We start from the raw sequence: 19757 nt of genomic DNA, 5'->3' as shown, positions 1-19757 counted from the left end.
GCTTCATCTGCAGAGTTCCCCTCCCACCCTCGGTGGAAGGGGGGGTGGCGGTAAGGAGGCACTTACACACTCCACTGCTCAGGCATTCGCTCGCCGCCCTGCCAGCCAATTGCCGCAACTCTCTCGGGGGCTCTGCTCTGGCCCTCTCCGCCAGCCACTTCTCTCCACCAGTTGCCCTGCTGGCCGCTTGCCACACCTCTCTGCTAGCTGCCCCTGCTGGCCGCTCACCAAGATGTCTTCAGGGCCCACCAATTAACACAGCTCTTAGTGATTCCAGCTGTTAGCGGGGGAGTCTCATTGCTGGTGCACAGTCCCAAAGCAGGCCTAATACTTAGACCTAGGTAATAATGATTTCAGCTGTACAGCATGGAACAAGACTCTCAATTGAGTCTAAATAAGCTCTTTTATTATACTGTGGAGATCGGAAGAGTCAAATTGCATCTAAAAACAAGCATCTGTCCCCATCCTCTCTCAACTCACTAGGCTTTGGAACCCATGTCCCCTGCCTAGCAAGTGCCATTCAGTTGAGGGTGAATCCCTCCATCAGGGTATGCCAGGTACAGTTCTGCTGCCCTCAATTCACACAACAAGGATAACAACCCTGTATTACTCCTGTCCCAATAACAAGGAGATTGGGGATCCCAACACCAGCCACAAGTGATCATTTGGGCAAGCAATCCCATCATGCTGAGCACCTAGGCAGGGTGAGTGTGCCCAGGTAAATGAGATCAGCTCCTGAAGTCCTTGTCCACAGCTCACTACTAGATGTCAGGGGAGAGCTCATTCAGACTCTGCTTACACTTGCACAAGTTAGAGCAGCCTCGGGCTTGTCAAAGGTCATGACTCAAGCTTGCCTATTTTGGGTGAAGTTAGGCACCTTGCTTACCTTGTATGTCCGTTCCCAGATCAACAACTGCCCTATGGCATGAGCTATAGCCCAACACCTGCCGTACCTGTTAGTGAGTCTTCCCCTTCCTGGGGGGGTATAAAATAGCACCAACAAAAAGGAAAATGATTCCAAGGCCCACAAGGGACTAGGCCCTCTTTCCTCGCACAAAGGTGAGGAAGCTATCTCTGCGGTTCTGCAGGAAGTCTCAGCTCCCATCCTCCTGGGCAGCTAAAGACCAGCCTGTCCTGGGGATTTCAACAAAAGAGACAAACCGGCCCTTTCTTCTTTCCTCAGAGAGCTTGGGCTGGTGGTATTCTCAAGCTGCTCCTTAGTAAACAACCCAGTGCCCTGGCCTGGGCAGGCTAGCTCTGTTTGTTTCAGAGTGCCGCCCCAAGAGGACTGAATTCCTTCCTTTTCATGGTCCAGCCCAAATCTGACAGGCCCCAGAAGTGTGGCGGGTTGGGGCTGACTAGGAACACAGGAGTTCTTTAACCCATTCTTGACTGGTGGTGGTGGTGGTGATGGGAGGGAGGCGTTCATCTGCTGTAAATTATATCCAGCTCCCTGTGGCTTTAATGGCCATTCCAGTAGCTGGCCATGTGCCCCTTTCCCTCAACGATTTCGGCAGATATGTGCCACTTTGCACGAGTTTTGGCTCTTTGGATTTCCATCGGACCCTGTTACATTTTGGCCACCCTTTGTATTAAGGGTGGATTGGTAGCTAGCTTATAAATGATTCAGGGATGGTATAAGCATATTACAGACATGAGGAGTAGGTGCCACAGATGTTTATGAGCACCTCAGTAGAAAGTGTGGTAGATGGTTCTAAGCAACCTAGTGGAGTCTATAACAATCAACTGTTTATGAAAATATCTATTGACCCGATATAAACTATTTATAAATATTATGAAGCGCGGCCTACATTTCTGCAGCCCCTTATTGGTTTCATCCCGATATTGTATAGGGCTTAATTTCTGTTGGATTTTTCCATAAGGGTTAGTCCTGGTTGACGTTAAGCATATATTACTTGTCCTTAGTTGTAGCTTGCTGGCGTGTGGCACTGGCTCTTTAAGGCCATTTCACAAGGAGCACTCACGGGATAATGGGCTTGGACCCGTTTGAACAAAGACTCCGCCGCCCTTGTCACTCTCTGTCGAAATGTGCCCTGTGATGGATGTTTTTCCAGCTGGCAGAGCTGACGAAAAGAGACCCACCTTGTATGTCCAAGCAGGTTGGAGTCAACAACAACCCTGACACCTCTGCTATCCCTGCATGCAACAGAACAAGCCTTTGGCACAGATCCCATGCTGGGCTTGCTGACATATTACTTGACATCTCTCCCCCCGCCCTCTGGCTCAGGGCGATGCACATGGAGCTAGATGTAATGGGAATTTGTTCTTCTTCCCCGTTCTGGAGACAGCTGGAACATCTGGAGGGCTCCTAACGGAGCTCTGAGAATTGCAGAACGTCAGCGGCAAGGGTTCAGTGACAGGGGAGGCAGGAGCGGGATTAAATTTGCTGTTCCTGCGGGATTCTCTCGCTCTCCATTCTCTTTGCATGAATGGAAGCCGCGCAGCCCACCAAAGGAAGCGCATTAAAGGCAGATTACTCAGCAGCAATGTGTATTAATGTTTCCTTTGTGTTGCCGCTGCTAAGACCCATCCAAGCTGTCGTTAAACGCATCCATCGATGCTGGGAATTTGCCCCGCTGGCCTTTGATGAAATGCTTGATGCAGCAATGGCACCTGGGCTGCTGAGCTGGGTCCTCAGTGTAAACAGGAGTTGCCACGTGTCCCATTTTCAGCTGAACACCCGCTCGAAAAGGGATCCTCTCCCCAGCCCTAACAAGCCCAGTGAAAATGAGTGAGTGATTGAGGGTGGGGAGAGCGTGCGACGGAGGGAGGGGGGATGGAGTGAGTGGGGCGTGGCCTCGGAGAAAGGGCGGGGCAAGGGTGTTTTGCTTTTATTCGCTCAGAAAGTTGGCAACCCGAGTAAACAGGCAGAGCAGAAATCACTGATTCACACCCGCGGGTGAGCTGGCCTAGCGCGTGCAGTCCTGGTGTCGGCGCTCCACCAGACCGATTGAAATGATGATACCGCAAAGCCTGTCTTCCAACAACCGCCCAAAGAGCTCACAAAGAATCACTTGCTTGGCAGATCTGGGGCTTTAATTAAAGGTCAGGCAAAATCACAGTAGAGGGTCACTTCAAAGCAGGAGCTGTAGGCAGGCACTCACTGGAATAACAACACTTGGTTCTTAGAGAGTATCCATCCTTGGTGCTTAGCCTTCAACTACAAGGCCGTTATGACGTCCCCCTCACGTTGTTGTTGCTTAGCCCTGCTAGCTATAGTGACCTCACCAATCCAGGCTCGGGATGATTCCACTCCCTCCAGTCTGTCAATATCTAACAGGTACATTTATTTTAGGGTCCCAACTTCCACTGATATCAGTAGGTGTGGGGTGTCTATACGCTTCTGAAGATCTGGGCCATGTTGCCTAGAGCCGGACTCAGTATAAGAGGGGTGGCTATGCCAAAGCCATGCAGAGATTGCCTGGTATTGGATTCAGAGTAACAGCCGTGTTAGTCTGTATTCGCAAAAAGAAAAGGAGTACTTGTGGCACCTTAGAGACTAACCAATTTATTTGAGCATGAGCTTTCGTGAGCTACAGCTCACTTCATCGGATGCATGCCGTGGAAACTGCAGCAGACTTTATTTATACACAGAGAATATGAAAAAATACCTCCTCCCACCCCACTGTCCTGCTGGTAATAGTTTATCTAAAGTGATCATCAGGTTGGCCATTTCCAGCACAAATCCAGGTTTTCTCACCCTCCACCCCCCCACACAAATTCACTCTCCTGCTGGTGATAGCCCATCCAAAGTGACAACTCTTTACACAATGTGCATGATAATAAAGTTGGGCCATTTCCTGCACAAATCCAGGTTCTCTCACCCCCTCACCCTCCTCCCAAAAACCACACACACAGACTCACTATCCTGCTGGTAATAGCTCATATTCTCAATTCCTGGTATTGGAATTATTGCCAGGTGTGGGTCAAATGCATGCACAGCTCTGGCCCATGGGCCATGTGCTCTATGCGGTGGCATTCTGTAGGGATGGCGACAGGACACTGCTCCCCACAGCACTGGGGTGGGGCCCTAGCAGTGAAGGGATTAATGGAGGTGCCATTCTCCAGGGGACGTTACAGTGTTGTTACAATTCATTTCTATTATGATAATCTTCAAAGGCACCATTCAGGGACCAGGCCCTGTTGGGAGATACGCTAACCCGAGGTCCCTTCTCCTTGTCTTTTCTGGCAGAGGTTATAAAGAGGTCCCTTGGCATTTTCTGAGAGGTGTAAGAGTCTAACAGTGTTGTCCCGCTCAATTATCGCCCCACTCTGGGTGGCTTTAAGCCACCTTTGCGTCTGCCTCCCTCATACTGGGTCTGCTTCCCAGGGCAACTTAGAGCAGCCCCAGGGCCATCCCTCAGGTGCAGAATCACTGGCGTGCAGTGCACCCAGCCCCCACTCCTGCTGCTAGTCCACTATGAAATATTCCCTATACTGGAGAGCCAACAAGGAGGGGGGCCGACCTAGAGTCACCCAGCTAGCCAGAGGCACACCCCCCCCCAGGACAGGGGGACTCTGCACTGGCTGTTTAACCCCCATAAGACGTGCTGCTGGATTATAAAACAACATTTGGCCTGGCCACTTGAGTTCATCTGGGGAAGCAAGGGGTCGGTTGGTCTGTGCAATGTCCCCGCCTCCCTTTTCCTTCTCTTTCTCACTCTTTGCTTTCTTATTTCCCTTCCCCCACACATCCCTTCTTCTCTTTCTTTCCCCTCCCCCGCCCCTTTCATCTCCCGCAGCCCTTCCTGGGCTAAGATGTGACCTTTCAGGGTCCTGGTAACAAGCCTGGGCAGCAAAACAGCTTCATCCGCCCAGGGGAAAGCCAGGCCTGCAAACAGCTGACAGTGCAGCCGTGCTGATGGAACTGCATTAGGCTTTAGCATGAGCGGTATGAGAACAGAGGAAGCAGCCCTTGACCGGTGCTGGACGTTTCCGAAGCAGCTGTCATAGCGCAGAAGGGCTGGGCGGATGAAAGTAACAACGGCTTTTGTGCTCCGGCAATGCCCTAGCATTGGGCAGCACCCGAAGTGCCGTGACGCCTAGCAATTATCTAGAGCTTTTTATCCCTAGGTCTCAAACCACTTTGCGAAGGAAGTCAGTGTCATCATTCCCTTTTTCACAGTGTGGGGGAGGGGATAGCTCAGTGGTTTGAGCACTGGCCTGCTAAACCCAGGGTTGTGAGCTCAATCCTTGAGGGGGCCATTTAGGGATCTGGGGCAAAAATTGGGGATTGGTCCTGCTTGGAGCAGGGGGTTGGACTAGATGACCTCCTGAGGTCCCTTCCAACCCTGATATTCTACGATTCTGTGAAAGTGAGGCATGGAATAAAGTGACATGCCCAAGGTCACTCCAAGAAAGAAAGAAAACAGTCTCAAGGGTTGAACAACATCAGCTGAGACTGAGGAAGCCCAGCTCAGTATGTGCATGCGAAAGGAAAGCCAGAGATTTCAAAGCTGTAAAATTAGTTTAGGGTTTTTTTTTTATTATTTGGTTATTTTATCATGGGTTAAACCGCTGGTGAAATTAATCAGAAATCTTAACCAAAACGTGACCTTTCCAGCCCGCCATTTGAAAGCCTCCAGTTTGTCTCATGCATTGAAATATTGAGCAAGGTCGTGGGTATTTCAGATTATGGCCTTGATCACACAAAGCTTTGTGAATGTGCTTCATTCTGTGTGTAACCCACGCCTGCTCGGTAGGGCACTCTGTCTCCCTCTCGTGGCACCTAGCCTAGCTAGAACTTGATGAGTCTGCTACAGCATTGGCAGAGAGAGCTGTCTCTTTTAGCTCATACAGTAAAGGTTTATGTGCTACGCTCCCGAGGTTCCCAGGTTTGATCCCAGCCAGGGTCTGTGGGCATTACATATGGAGATGAGCCGTCCGCTTGTAGTGATTACTGCCGATATTGATCACTCAGCTTTAGGGAATTAAACTTGACTTTCCAGAAGTCAGAACCCACCGGTGAGGTAAGTTTGCCACTTGCATATATTCTCAATTCTACCAAGTCATTAGACGACCTATCCTCACTTCCTGAGTGAGGATAATGCTGTAAAATGGGGATAATGCTACTTATCCATCTTTGGGAAAATCCTCTTAAGGGCCATGCTATCTAAATCGGTGGCTTTCAAACTGTGGGTCCTGACCCAGTATTGGATCATGGAGTGGAAGGCACTGGGTCATGGCGGCTCTGGTCAGCACTGCCGTGCAGTGGGTGGGAGCTGCTCAGGGGAAGGGATCTGGGGGAGGGGGAGGAGCGGGGGCAGGAAGAGGTGGAGTGGGGGCAGGGCCCCACGGGCAGAGTGGGGGCAGGGCATCGGGGGAGGGGGCAGACCCCGTAAGGGGCATCCACGAGCAAAACCAAAAGTCAGCGCCTCTGACTAAGAGTCTGCACAGTTAACACCAGCTCTTACCTGGGTTTTAGCCTTAACCCCTCTATTGCCCACACAGAAAAACCTCTGATCTGGGTTTGCAGGTGCTTTAAGCCCAGGTTGGCTGACCCTGCTCGGGGTATAGGTTTATACAGCTTGGGCTCTTGTTTCACTCTGGCTAGAACCCATCCATACTGCAGTGAGGCTGCAGCCTACAAGCACCGCAGTGATGGTCTTCCATTGCCCTTCCTGCAATTCATCCCAAAGGGAAGACACATTCTTCTGCCACAGAGTGGGACAGAATCCTAGAGCCATGCAGCAAAAAGACCCGTGGGAGAGGCTGCCGGACCAGTGAGGACACAACACTGGGAGCAGTGCTTTGCAGAGGGGACCCTCACAGCCAGCTTAACTACGCAGCATAGACACAGGCTCAGGAACATCCCCAGGGCCAGGGATAGACCTCAGCTCTCCTCTGTAGCCACCGTAGAACCCTCACCACAAGGCCACCCCTTCTCTCCCACTAGCCTCCCCTTAATCTTTTAACATCACTGTCTTCCCTGGCTACATCTACACCTCCAGCTGGGGGTGGTTCCCAGCTCACTAAAACTAGTAGAGTAGCCAGAGTAGCCCGGGCAGCGGTGAGGAGTGGCACAGGCTAGCCGCCTTGCGTACAAACCCACCTGTTCCCCATGGGTACGTATTTGGGGGGGGCTAGTTGTTTGTCTCAGATTATCTCCCCCCCCCCCCGAATTTATATCAGCTGCGTTTCCTGAATGTCCTTAATTGTTTTCTGCTCACGTCTTTGTTCTCCCAGGGCAGCGGAATAAGGGGAAGAGGGCGGGGTAGCGGCCCTGCAATGGAAATATTGGGGGGTAGATCTGTATTTCTGCCTCCCGCCCCCAATATATCATGGAGGAGAGCAGGAGCAGAGGAGGGGCTGCACGGCTGCTGCAATGTATAATGTTAGGCACTGCAGCGAGCCAGTTAGACGCCCTGGCCCAGCCCCCTGCACTATGAACCACTGGGAAGCCCGCACCCTCCAGGCTCGGTAGCTCCTCTAACTCCCCCACTACTCCTCTGCCTCCACCCCATTCACAGGGAGCATTCCCCGCCCCTTCCCGGCCTGTGTTCTCCCTAGTCCCCTTTGTATTATGTCTCTGCCCACACAGGTATTTGCAATGTTTGCATCATCTGCAAAGGACATGAACATGCCCTCTGCTGCCTTTTGTAGATTAATGAAGATGTTACATAAAACTGGGTTTAACACCGACCCCTGCACTGCCCATCCTGCGCCCTCCCCAAGCTTGCTGTACCCTCATCTCTCATTCCCCTTTGTTCCAGTCCACCCGACCGTCTTTCTAGCCAACCCTATTCGATTCCAGCTATCAAGTAAGATTTCATGAGATGCAGCACCAAACGCTTTGCCAAAGTCCAAATAGATTGAGTGCGTTGATTTCCTTTCGTCCGCTAATTGGCCAAATCTAGCTCTCCCTTCCCCGTAATGCGGGGCCAAGCCTGAAAACACATATGCCCCTGCTTACCCTTACACATGGGCGTGGTGTCTTTGAGTTCAATGGGATGGTGCATATTGACTTAACTTAATTCATGTTCGCAGGATTAGGACTCTAAGTGCTTGGAAAGATTTAATTTGATAGACCCAAGCTTTGTATTGTATATGGTTAGGTTTTCCCTCTAAAAATGATGTTTCCCTGCCAATATTTTTTTCTGTGGTTGTTATTATTTATCTAATACTCTTCTTATGGTAGTGCCCTGGGGGGCCTTTATCAAAGGTTCAAGGCCCCATGTGCTAGGAGCTGTACGAAAGAATAATGCAAAGTCAGCCTCTGCCCCAAAGAAGTCAAAGTCTAAGAGTAACGAGGAGTCCGGTGGTACCTTAAAGACTAACAAATTTATTTGGGCATAAGCTTTCGTGGGTTAAAAAATCCACTTCTACAGATTTTTTTTTTTTCAGTTTTTTACCCACGAAAGCTTATGGCCAAATAAATCTGTTAGTTTTTAAGGTGCCACTGGACTCCTTGTTGTTTTTGTGGATACAGACTAACACAGCTATCCCTCTGATACTTGAAGTCTAAGAGTGGGATTTTCCAAAGTGCCAAAAAAGCTAAGTGTCTAACTCTCACATCTTTGTGCCTAACTCTGAGGCTCGATGCTTTAGAAAACCCCACACTAAAAAGACAAGCCAGACAAAAGGAGAGTTATGAGCCTCATTTTACAGATGGGAAACTGAGGCACAGAGCCATTGATGGTGGAATGTTCAAAAGGCATTAAGCTCCGAACTCCTTTTAAACATTCCAACCTAAGTGACTTGCCCAAGCTTTGGCAAGGCTGGGAATTGAACCCAGAGTTCTAAAGCCAGTGGCCCAGCCTCTCTCCCTAATCACAAGCCATTTCTTCAAGGTGAACTACCTAAAAGAATAAAGGACAATAGCAGGTGTATTCTATTGGCTAAAAGGGTTTAAGTATTATTTAAGCAAACCCTGCCCTTCCCCAGCACAATGAACTTTACCACATTTTCCTCATGCCAGCTCCCTCCTATAGCCTTTCCCGCAAGAGAGCTGGTCATTGAGCCCACTGGGTGGCTTGCCTGCTCAGCTGGTACGTCTGACGACCTATGGGAGCAGGAAGCGCAGAATTCTGTTCCCTCTGATGCCACAAAACTCTAAATGGCCACAGCTCGCTGTTTGATTTCAGTGAAATCAGGTTTTTCTGGATTTCCCCCAAAATCAAGAGAGTTCTCACCCTTGATGCCCAACATTTTGGAATGGATTGGATGCATTTTTCAAAAGTTATCACATTACAGCCAAACAGAAGAATGCCACTGAGTTGGGTTTAGAGGCTTGCTCTGTTGGGCCACCTACTCCCATCACAAGGGTAGCAGGTGGCTTGACGTGTTTGCAGAATGCTTTGCAATCCCTGCATGAAAGATACCATAGAAGCCCTTATTAGCTTATGGAATGTTCCTCCTGAGAACTGATATCCCAAAGGGTAAATACAGATGCTGTTGTTCGTTGCTTCTGTCACTGGATTTTGCCTCAGAGATGGTGGCCTTTACCTATTTATTTGTTGTTCTGTTAAGGGTAAATTGGATGTGAATTACAGATTTCTGATGTGTTTAGATGGAAAATGGAATTTTGTGTACCTCTGCCAGGGCAAGGGAGAAAAATGGAGCTGAATATGCAGCTAACTCTCTTTCTTGGGCAGTTTACGGCACTTTGCTAATTTAATCTGGTGGTAAGTAGCGATAGTATTTGATAGCAATGTTTTACAGCTTATGTTATCAACATTGAGAGTCAGACGTTTGATACGTTCATTATACATTTCTGGGATCCCATGAAGCTTTGGGATGTAGAGAGAGCCACATAAAGCATGCAGTATTTTTATTGCTAAATTGAAATATGCAATATAAAGACAAATGGATTTAGAAATCGCTTTTTTAAAGGTATCTCTGAATTTTGATGAGCTGGGAAGTTGGAGCTTCATCGAGATGCCAATTTGAATGACGGAGAGTTTGCTGAGCATCACTAATTATTTCACTAATTATAAATATAATTATTTATTACAAATTTTCAAGGCTCAGTGCACTGGTAATTGCATTTTTTCCTTGGTGACAAGATTCATAGATTCATAGATATTAAGGTCAGAAGGGACCATTATGATCGTCTAGTCTGGCCTCCTGCACAATGCAGGCCACAGAATCTCACCCACCCACTCCTGCGATAAACTTCTCACCTATGTCTGAGCTATTGAAGTCCTCAAATCATGGTTTAAAGACTTCAAGAAGCAGAGAATCCTCCAGCAAGTGACCTGTGCCCCATGCTACTGAGGAAGACGAAAACCCTCCCAGGGCCTCTGCCAATCTGCCCTGGAGGAAAATTCCTTCCCAACCCCAAATATGGCGATCAGCTGAACCCTGAGCATGTGGGCAAGATTCACCAGCCAGATACCCAGGAAAGAATTCTCTGTAGTAACTCAGATCCCACCCCATCTAACATCCCATCACAGACCATTGGTGTCAAGATGTCCTGAGCCAATATAGAAGCAATTCCCCTGTTCAGCTAAAGATGCTCTGGTACAAACAAACCTAAAAATTACAGTCCTAACCACTTGTAGCCACTGTAGATTCCATGATTCTGTTTGCAAGTGATGTCCTAGCTAAATTCCACACTGGGTAATCCACACAGTTTTGTTGGATTGAAATTCACCACTCATCAAATCAGCTTAACAAATCTTTATTAGTCAGGCAAAACATTAGCAAGCAGTGATCAGTTACTTACAAGTGGGAAGCTCATCAGGACGATATCATGCAGGCTTCTAGGAACAGTCAGTTCACAGCTTCCCCAATCTCTTTTTAGGCTGACTATAACTTTTTGTTATCTTTTCTTATACGTATGTACTAGTTCCTCATTTCCCTGTTAACTGTCCTCTTCTGTAAGGACAGGACTTGTGTGCTCACCCCAACCTGTACTTTCTAGCTTTATAGTTACTTTATCTTCTGTTTCCCCAACAAACATGATGACTCAGCCCTGGTCTACACTACAAGTTTAGGTCGAATTTAGCAGCGTTGGCTCAATTTAACCCTGCACCTGTCCACACGACAAAGCCATTTTTGTCGACTTAAAGGGCTTTTAAAATCGATTTTTGTACTCCTCCCCGACGAGGGGATTAGCGCTAAAATTGACATCGCTGGGTTGAATTTGGGGTAGTGTGGATGCAATTCGATGGTATTGGCCTCCAGGAGCTATCCCAGAGTGCTCCATTGTGACCGCTCTGGACAGCACTTTCAACTCAGATGCACTAGTCAGGTACACAGGAAAAGCCTCAGGAGCTTTTGAATTTCATTTCCTGTTTGGCCAGCATGGCGAGCTCATCAGCCCAGGTGCCCATGTAGTCCCAGAATCGCAAAAGAGCTCCAGCGTGGACCGAACGGGAGGAACTGGATCCAATTGCTTTATGGGGAGACGAATCCGCGCTGTCAGAACTCCGTTCCAAAGGCAGGTTCTGCCACCATTCTGCACTTGCGCAGCCAACAGTTGAACTGCTCCTTACTACTGTCCAGGCTTCATGAGCCATGGGAGCAAGGGGTAGGTGCGACCGCACGGTGCTGCCGGCCGGGAGAGCAGCCTGAGGCAGAAGCCTCCAGCTCACAGAAGCTCAGGATAGCAGAGTTGCAGCGGAAGAGCAAGAGCGAAAACCCTGGAGCTGTTACATGTGGAATGTACGGAATGGGGAATGTGGAATGCAAGACTTCTTCACTAGCAACAAAGGACAGGAATACGAAGCACCTAAAATCTAAAAAGGCCCACACATTTCCCAGAGTCACTACCCTTGATAACAGAACATCAGTGATTACATTGGCTACTTGGATCATAGCAGCCCCCACAGTAGATTTGCCCTCAACAGCATTGGTGACAGTGAGCTGAACGGGCTCCCGCTTGCAGTGCTATGGCGTCTGCATGGTTAACCCAAGACAAAAGGTGCGAAACGATTGTCTGCCATTGCTTTCATGGAGGGAGAGAGGGAGGCGCGACTGATGACATGTACCCAAAACCACCCGCGACAATGGTTTTGCCCCATCAGGCATTGGGAGCTCAACCCATAATTCTAGTGGGCAGAGGAGACTGCGGGAACTGTGGGATCACTACCCACAGTGCACCGCTCCGAAAGTCGACACTAGCCACGGTACTGTGGACGCACTCCGCCGACTTACTGCGCTTAGTGGGGATGCACGAAATCGACTGTATAAAACCGCTTCCGAAAAATCGACTTCTATAAAATTGACCTAATTTCGTAGTGTAGACTTATTCTCAGTGTTATTCATAATTCGACTCATGCTAAGCTGTTAAACTGTTATTAGAACAGGAGTTGTCTTGAATATGCTTTCACACAACTAGCACCAGAATTTAGGGCTATGAATTTAAATTCAGTAGCAACCGGAATATCCCAAATAGCAAAGTATTCGTATTGCTGTTTATATTTCTTGTGGCCTTTTTTCCTCAAGTTCCAAAGTAACATGAAGGTTAAGGTCAGATTTTCTAAAGAAGCCAATTGTCTTACAAGCCAAAGTCCTATTTTCAAAATTGAGTTAGTCAAGTAGGCCAGATCCTCTAAGGTATTTAGGCACCTAACTCCCATGGGAGTTAGGTGCCTAAATTCCTTGGATGACCTGGGCCTTAGAATCATAGAATATTAGGGTTGGAAGAGACCTCAGGAGGTCATCTAGTCCAAACCCCTGCTCAAACAGGACCAACACCAACTAAATCATCCCATCTAGGGATTTGTCAAGCTGGGCCTTAGAAACCTCTGAGAATGGAGATTCAACCACCTCCCTAGGTAACCCATTCCAGTGCTTCACCACCCTCCTAGTGAAATAGTGTTTCCTAATATCCAACCTAGACCTCCTCCACTGCAACTTGAGACCACTGCTTCTTGTTCTGTCATCTGCCACCACTGAGAACAGCCGAGCTCCATCCTCTTTGGAACCCCCCTTCAGGTAGTTGAAGGCTGCTATCAAATCCCCCCTCACTCTTCTCTTCTGCAGGCTAAATAACCCCAGTTCCCTCAGCCTCTCCTCATAAAACTCTGAAGTCTCATCCAAAGTCAGTCGGACTTAGGTTCCTAAGTCACCTTGACACATCTTTAAAACGTTATCCCTAGTCTTGTCCGGGAACGGATATACCATGGAAAGTTCAGATCCCATGTTGGTTTCAACTCCATGAACCGCAGCTATTATAAAATAAAAAACTGGAGAACAACAAAGGGGAAAAAAATTCACCACAAGGAAAACCCATAGCACACATGAGAAATAGCCTCCAAAAATGTGATCAGTGAATGAATGAACAGGGCCTTCCGTAACACTCTGTAAACCAGGAGAGCTGACCCTATGTGATTAGCATAACACGAGGAGGCAGGGAATAGAAGGGGGCAGAGGAATCAAAGTAGCCTGGGGGTAGGAATCCTGGATGGCAGGTGAGTGGTTGTGGGTTTGAATTCCATATCAAGGGACGGTTTGAATGACAGACGCTAGAGCGGGGCTAATCTGATCTCATTGGACTTCTGAAATCTATTTAGACTGGAAGCTCTTTGAAGCAAGCTCCCCTCCTTCTTCTGTGCATGTACAGCCCCTAGCATAATGGGGTCCTGGTCTGTGACTAGAGCTTCTAGGTGCGATAGAAATACAAATAATAGGCAGAGGGACCCAACCACAGTCTCACTGAGTGGTCATCTGTAAAATGGGGCTTTTGTTACGCCCTTGCCAGTTTAACGGTGTCCAGTATGACTATTCCTAAATAGAGATGAGCCCAGACCAGAACAGCTACTGCTTGAGCCCCCACGTCGCTAACCCCATTGAACGTGCTCCTTGAGATACCAGACATTTCTGGTGCAGTGAGTTAGAAGAGAGCAGGACGGGTAATTCCCAGCTGAGGGGGTGGGGCTTAGTGGACGTTTCCAATCATGGCGCAAGATGGAGCGTGTTGAAATCCCAGTCAAGATGCTGTGATTGCATCAGAGCAGGATGGGGCAGTAAGCAGGGGTCAGGCAGCGAAGATCCAGGCACTTAAGAAAAGGCAGAACGATTAGCCTTCCCTGACCCAAGTGCCTGGTAGCCAGAGCTCTCTGGTCCTTGGCAAAGCTGAAGGAGATGCTGCTTCTTTGCAGGTCAGCTCCTGGCTCCATCTCTTTTCTTATTACTGGAGCATGGAAATGATGTTCTAATAATTCCACTAATGTTTCTCTGTGCATTTTCTTCAGCCTTTATAGACTCTTCAGAGCTCAGCCAAACTTGAACCTACTCACACTGACTGCAGAATTCTTAGAAGCTGGCTTCCCCCTAACTGCTGCTTCATAAACATCTGAAGCCAGCAGAGATTGTCCTCAGTGGTCATAAAAGGAGAAAAATACTGAGAGAGAGAACAAGAAAGGATGAAATGAAGAATCCATGAGTCAGATCCAAGCTTCCAGACGAAGAGCACACCTGGGCTAATTCATACCTTGGTCCTAGGTTCTCATCCCGTCTTTGCCATCGGTCTGGGGCATGGCTTTGGGCAAGGTACCAGTGCTGGAAATTTCAAACTGGGGTGCCCAAAGTTTGGTGTCAAGTCCCATGGATAGACTCCTAAATCAGTGGCCTGATTTTCAAAGGTGCTGAGTGCTTTGAGCTGCCGGAAGCAGTTCAACAGGGACTGCTGCACTGGGCTGGGGAAGGTGTAAAACGGAGCCCAGCTGAGGCTAGCCCTCCCCGGCAGCAGGCCCTAGACCCAGAACTGAATGGGGAGACCCCCACACACATACACAAAATCCAGGGGTATTCCCCACACCCAGTTCTGTGGCCTTTGGTACAGAAACAGCAGGGAGGAGCGAGTCAGAGGCTGAAGGCAGCAGGAAATCACAGAATTAAAGACCTCACCCCTCTTCTAGGCTGTTGATCATAAATGATGGGTGTTTACAGCTAACGATGACAAAAGGAACCATGGTAGGGGGTGACGTGCTCCCTGAATCCCAGCACCCTGAGCTAATTTTCCGGCACCCCGCAGGGACGTTACACGGCAGGGCGCTGGCAGCTACGTAGGGGCGTGAGATGTTGGAAGGAAAATCCAAGTGACATGAATGCTTGCGAAAGACACCAAGCTGGCAGCCGTGGAGAGGGACGCCTGCTATTTATCTACAGAACAAGCACAGCAGTGTGTGTGTAACCCTCCTCAGCACGGTGTGCGTCATGCCTGCGTGGGGCGACTGGTCCACTAGAGGAGAACAGCCTACAACTGCTGCCAGCTGACGGAGCTACTCCTTTAGCTCCAGGGGTTGAAATCTGTGCTGTGGGTCTGAGGTTCAAACCCTGCTGGCAAGGCACATGGGGGGCAGTTTACCAAGGCTTCCCCTCCCCTGGAGGGAGGAGAAAGGTGCATGGGAACTGCTGTCCCAAGTTTAGTTTCCCTGGGATGTGCCTTCCCACAAGCGAACCAGGCTGGGGCTCGCCAACACCCGGCCCCTTTGACCTCCCTCTCCAAACATGAATCCTAACCCAGGCTGCTTTCTCTTTACCCCTCCCCACCTTGGGGTATGGCTACCCCACAGCTGGAGGGTGGAAATTCCAGCTCGAGTAGACACCTCTGTGCTAGCCCAGATCAAGCTAGGATGCTGAAAACAGAAGCATAGCCATAGTGGTACCAGTGGCGGGATGAGCTAACGGCTGCCCGAGTACAATCCCGACCCTAGCTACATTCTTTGGGTGGCTGGCCTCTCCTGCCCTCATGCCACTGCAGCCACACTATTGTCTTTAGCACACAAGCTCAGAACTAGTGTGGCTTCTTGTTGCCGCCACAGAGCCGATAAGAGACAGGGCAAAGGGCAGATGTTGGAACTTGACTATCCTCCCTGGAGCAGCAGCAGGGCACTTTGGACTCCTGGGTCCCCCGGCTTAGCTGGGCTGAAATTTACACCCACAGAGCCATGTGTGAGGAGACCGAGAGCTCACTTCCTATGCACTCAGATGGCTAGATTTGAAATGGCACCAGGCTTCATAGCCCATTGCCGATCCTCAGAGCCTTCCCAGTCCCTCCAACTCCACCAATGTTTACTTTAGGCTGGGGGAGGGAAGCCAGGCACAGAATCACTGTATTGGGTATTAAAATAACGACACACCCTGGATCTCATCTAAAGCTAATATGCCCAGGGCTAATATTGAAAGACTTCCTGGAGGCTCTAAGCACACATGGTTTATGCAGTTGAATCTAAATCTGTTTGCCTACCTCATACACCATTTCCACCGGAGTCACGGAGGGGCTGCCACGTGCTTAGCAGACCCACCTGATGCTCCCAGGAGATCCCTCTCTACCCTGTGTTCAATCCAGGCCATTGCAGACACCGAACAAACCCTTCTGAGGAGATTGTAACAGCCAGTCCTGGCTTCACAGCCCCAGCTGGCAATGCTGTGGGTCTCAGGGCTGGAGCCACAGTGTGGGGGGGGTTCATGGCACTGGGAGCAGGGATGCTGGAAGGAGCTGCCATCTCAGCTGCTAGTTCTCATTTTGTGCCGGATCCAGCGCCCACTGGTGTCTATGGGGCAGTGAGGGTGTGACACGCCGGTTTATCCCTGTGGTCTAGGAGCTGGCCTGAATGGCCTGCTACTCAATGCTAGAGGAGCTATCCTGTAGCTCAAGTGAGGCTGGTTTGGGCCTTGAAGGTCCTGTCTTCATTCTCCGCTGATGATGACCGTGATGTAACAGAAGTGCACAGGGTGAGATCCTGGCTCCATTGACACCAAGGGGAAAATTCCTGTTGATGTCAATGGGGCCAGGACTTGACCCATAGATTGTAAGGCCAGAAGGCACCATCACGCTCACCTTCTCTGACCTCCAGCGTAACCCAGGCCATAGCTTTCCCCCTCAGTGAGCCCTGCATGGAGCTCAGTGCCCCTTGCCCACCAGCTGCCCCCACAGTGTTCTGCACTTCAGCTTCAGACAGACCCAGAGCAGCTGGCTCTCCTTCATGATTAGGGGGCACGTCAGATAATCTGGGCATTCAGCCCTTGGTCTTCCACCTCAGACTGCCATAAACGATACCACCTGAGGAGAAGTCACTTGTGCAATGAGTCCTCCAGCTCCTTTCTCACACGCCAGTGAAGATCATAGAATCATAAAATATCAGGGTTGGAAGGGACCTCAGGAGGTCATCTCGTCCAACCCCCTGCTCAAAGCAGGACCAACCCCAACTAAATCAAGATCCTTCCGAGGGGAACGTCTCCCAGGGTTCTGGATGGGGACCGAGAAGCAAAAGGCTCAGGAGCTCATGGTGCACACCAGAGCCATCAAGCCCCCTCCCTTACTCAGGAAGAAAGTGGTTCTCTCCAGCCCCATGCATTGGGCATCCCTGTGATGTAGCATTCCCATCCCTCCGGATTCAATGTGCTGCTGACCCAGCCGCATGGGCTTCCCCTGCTTTGCGGGCACCATCTTCAGTGCACAGAAAGGGAATATGCAAGAGTGACTTGTGCCTGAGTGTGACGTAGCAGGATCTCTTCATCTAGCGCCAGATGCAGGCAGCTGCTCCGGCCCTATGGTTGTCTGCCTCTTCCCGTGACTCAGCCCTCTGGCCAGCTCACTGTAGCGTCTCACCCAACCCAGGGGATCAGTGTCCCACAGAAAGAGCGTCCCCCACAACTGCAATTAACACCTTGGTGTCTCCCACCCGTCCGGGCCTGCTCTGCAGCCCCACTCTTCTCTCAGGGTGGTGGCTTTCCTGGCATCCTCCAGAAGAACACCCAAACCCCAAACAAACTTAGCCCAGCTAGAGCCGTTTCCACTTGGCCGGGCATGAGCTTGCTGTCCTGATGAGTTCTCCCCAGCTCCCTCTTCCTGCTGGGGAACACCCACTCCTGGGCCTACTCCCCTGGATCCAGGCCCTTTTCCCAAGCTCCTCTCCCACAGCTTCCCCATGGATCCTGTCCCAGAGGGAAGGCAATTTAACCCTCTCCCTCCTGAGATCTCCCTCATAACTTTCACTTCCTTCCTTTATGGAGAAGGCCCAGCTCCTCCGCACTGGGTCTGAGAACCAATCAAACCTCACACACCCTCCAAGTGCAGCCAGGTGGGCCATCTGAACTCTTAGGCACCTGTTAACCCTTTGTTCACCCGTGTGGGATTTACACCCTATTCCAGGTGGGGGTGGGGCTGGGGTGGGCACCTCGTTCAGAATGGCTGCAGCTTCCCGGCCAGGACACAGCCCTGCGACCTCTCTCATGGACTGTAATATGAAGGGGCTGGAGACTGTAACTGGCACCAGGTCAGGGCCGGATGCTGCTGCCCCGCCCAGGCAAACTGCCCATTTACAATCGTGGGAGTTTGACTATTGTAGGGATCTTAACATCCGAGGCACAATAAACCCAGATCCTGCCGTGGAGACCTGCCTGCCTGCAGCCACTCTGCCATGATGCCATGAGCATATTTGCTTCTCCAGCCTCCATTGCAGTGCCGCTGTGGGTTCTCCAAGCCAGAGGGCCCGGGCTTCATTCACTCAGCAAAGGCACACCACCCCCATCGCCCAGGGGTGCTTCGCCTTATTGATTGAGACCAGGCACCGAGCAGTCGCTGCTGGGCAATGGGCCCTCTTGTGTGGCCAGAACAAATGAAGGCTTTGCAGCAGGACACAGACGAGCCCTACATGTGCCATCAGGAGCAGCTCTCACCTACGGTAAACCTTAGAGCACCGGGCTTTCCCAGAGCACTAACCAAATCACTGCTAGGCTTGGTGAGTCCAACGGGAGGGGGTAGAGAGTGAAAGAAATCCTCTACTCCTGAAGCCCTGTGGAAGCATCAGCACCTAATGCGTGTGCACGTCTACTCTCTGAAACAGTGTTGGTGACATCACTGCCCTGCCCCGTCCCCAAGCCCAGGTACACGGAGACACACAAGGTCCAGACCGCCCCCCATACAGGCTCCCTAAATCTTGCACACACCCCATGCTGCAGCACTGCACAGGTTCCCCTGATTCTGGGGGCTGGTCTGCATAGGGAGCATTTTGCACCAAGGCCACTGCACTAGTGCAAACCCTTAATGTAGATGTGTTGTGCTCGTATATAAAGTGGCTAGCACTGGTGGTTTGAAAGTGGAACAAGCTGTTCTGGTTCAAATCACCTTTAACATCAGTGCAGTACACCTACAATGCTCTAGCACAGCTGCATAGGCTTAGCTGCATCATCGGTGCAAAACATACCCTAGTGTAGACAAGCCCTGGGACTCATTCATGGTCGCAGTGGACAGGGAAGATTTCACCTTGTAGGACTTGTAAGCACATAGTCCACACAGAATGTGTCTGCTAACCCCAAACTCCAGAGTTTCAGAGCATTGGAAGCTGATACACCCAAGTCTTCCCTGACTTTGATCTGAGATTTACATGTTGTCATAAATATAAAGGGAAGGGTAAACCCCTTTGAAATCCCTCCTGGCCAGGGGAAAGCTCCTCTCACCTGTAAAGGGTTAAGAAGCTAAAGGTATCCCACCGCTGCCACCATGTCAAGGTTCCTCCCCCACTCTGAACTCGGCCTGGTCCTCGGCAATCCCCCTTCTGTTTTACTGGCTGGCTGAGAGTCACGTCTGACTGCGAAGTTGGGGTGCAGGACCCTCTGGCTTCCCCAGGAGCCCCGCCTGAGCGGACTCGCTGTGGGAAGCGCACGGAGGGGCAGAGGATGCTGAATGCTCCGAGGTCAGACCCAGGAAGGTGGAAGCTGAGTGAGCTGCGTGTCCTGAAGACAGGCTGCTCACAGAAAGGCGACTGCCCCAGAGTCCTGACTGGCTTCATGGGGAGCAGTTCCAGATCATCGCCCAGGGACTCCGTGACAACTGGTGGCAG

At 50.3% G+C, this 19757-nt stretch overlaps 1 long non-coding RNA gene across 1 annotated transcript in view; it reads left to right on the top strand.

Annotated features, from left to right (window-relative positions):
- LOC142070926 (uncharacterized) overlaps positions 1 to 19299 on the top strand; it is a 158424-nt gene extending 139125 nt beyond the window's left edge. Inside the window, exon 5 of the long non-coding RNA XR_012666855.1 lies at positions 14163 to 19299. This is a non-coding gene — a long non-coding RNA (uncharacterized LOC142070926). The remainder of the gene's footprint in view (positions 1 to 14162) is intronic.
- Positions 19300 to 19757: the final 458 nt, after the last annotated feature.

The sequence above is a fragment of the Caretta caretta genome, chromosome 2, assembly GCF_965140235.1.
Source record: "Caretta caretta isolate rCarCar2 chromosome 2, rCarCar1.hap1, whole genome shotgun sequence".
Taxonomy (NCBI): domain Eukaryota; kingdom Metazoa; phylum Chordata; order Testudines; family Cheloniidae; genus Caretta; species Caretta caretta.
The sequence above is the reverse complement of the archived record's forward strand: the minus strand, read 5'-3'. Positions and strand labels throughout refer to the sequence as shown.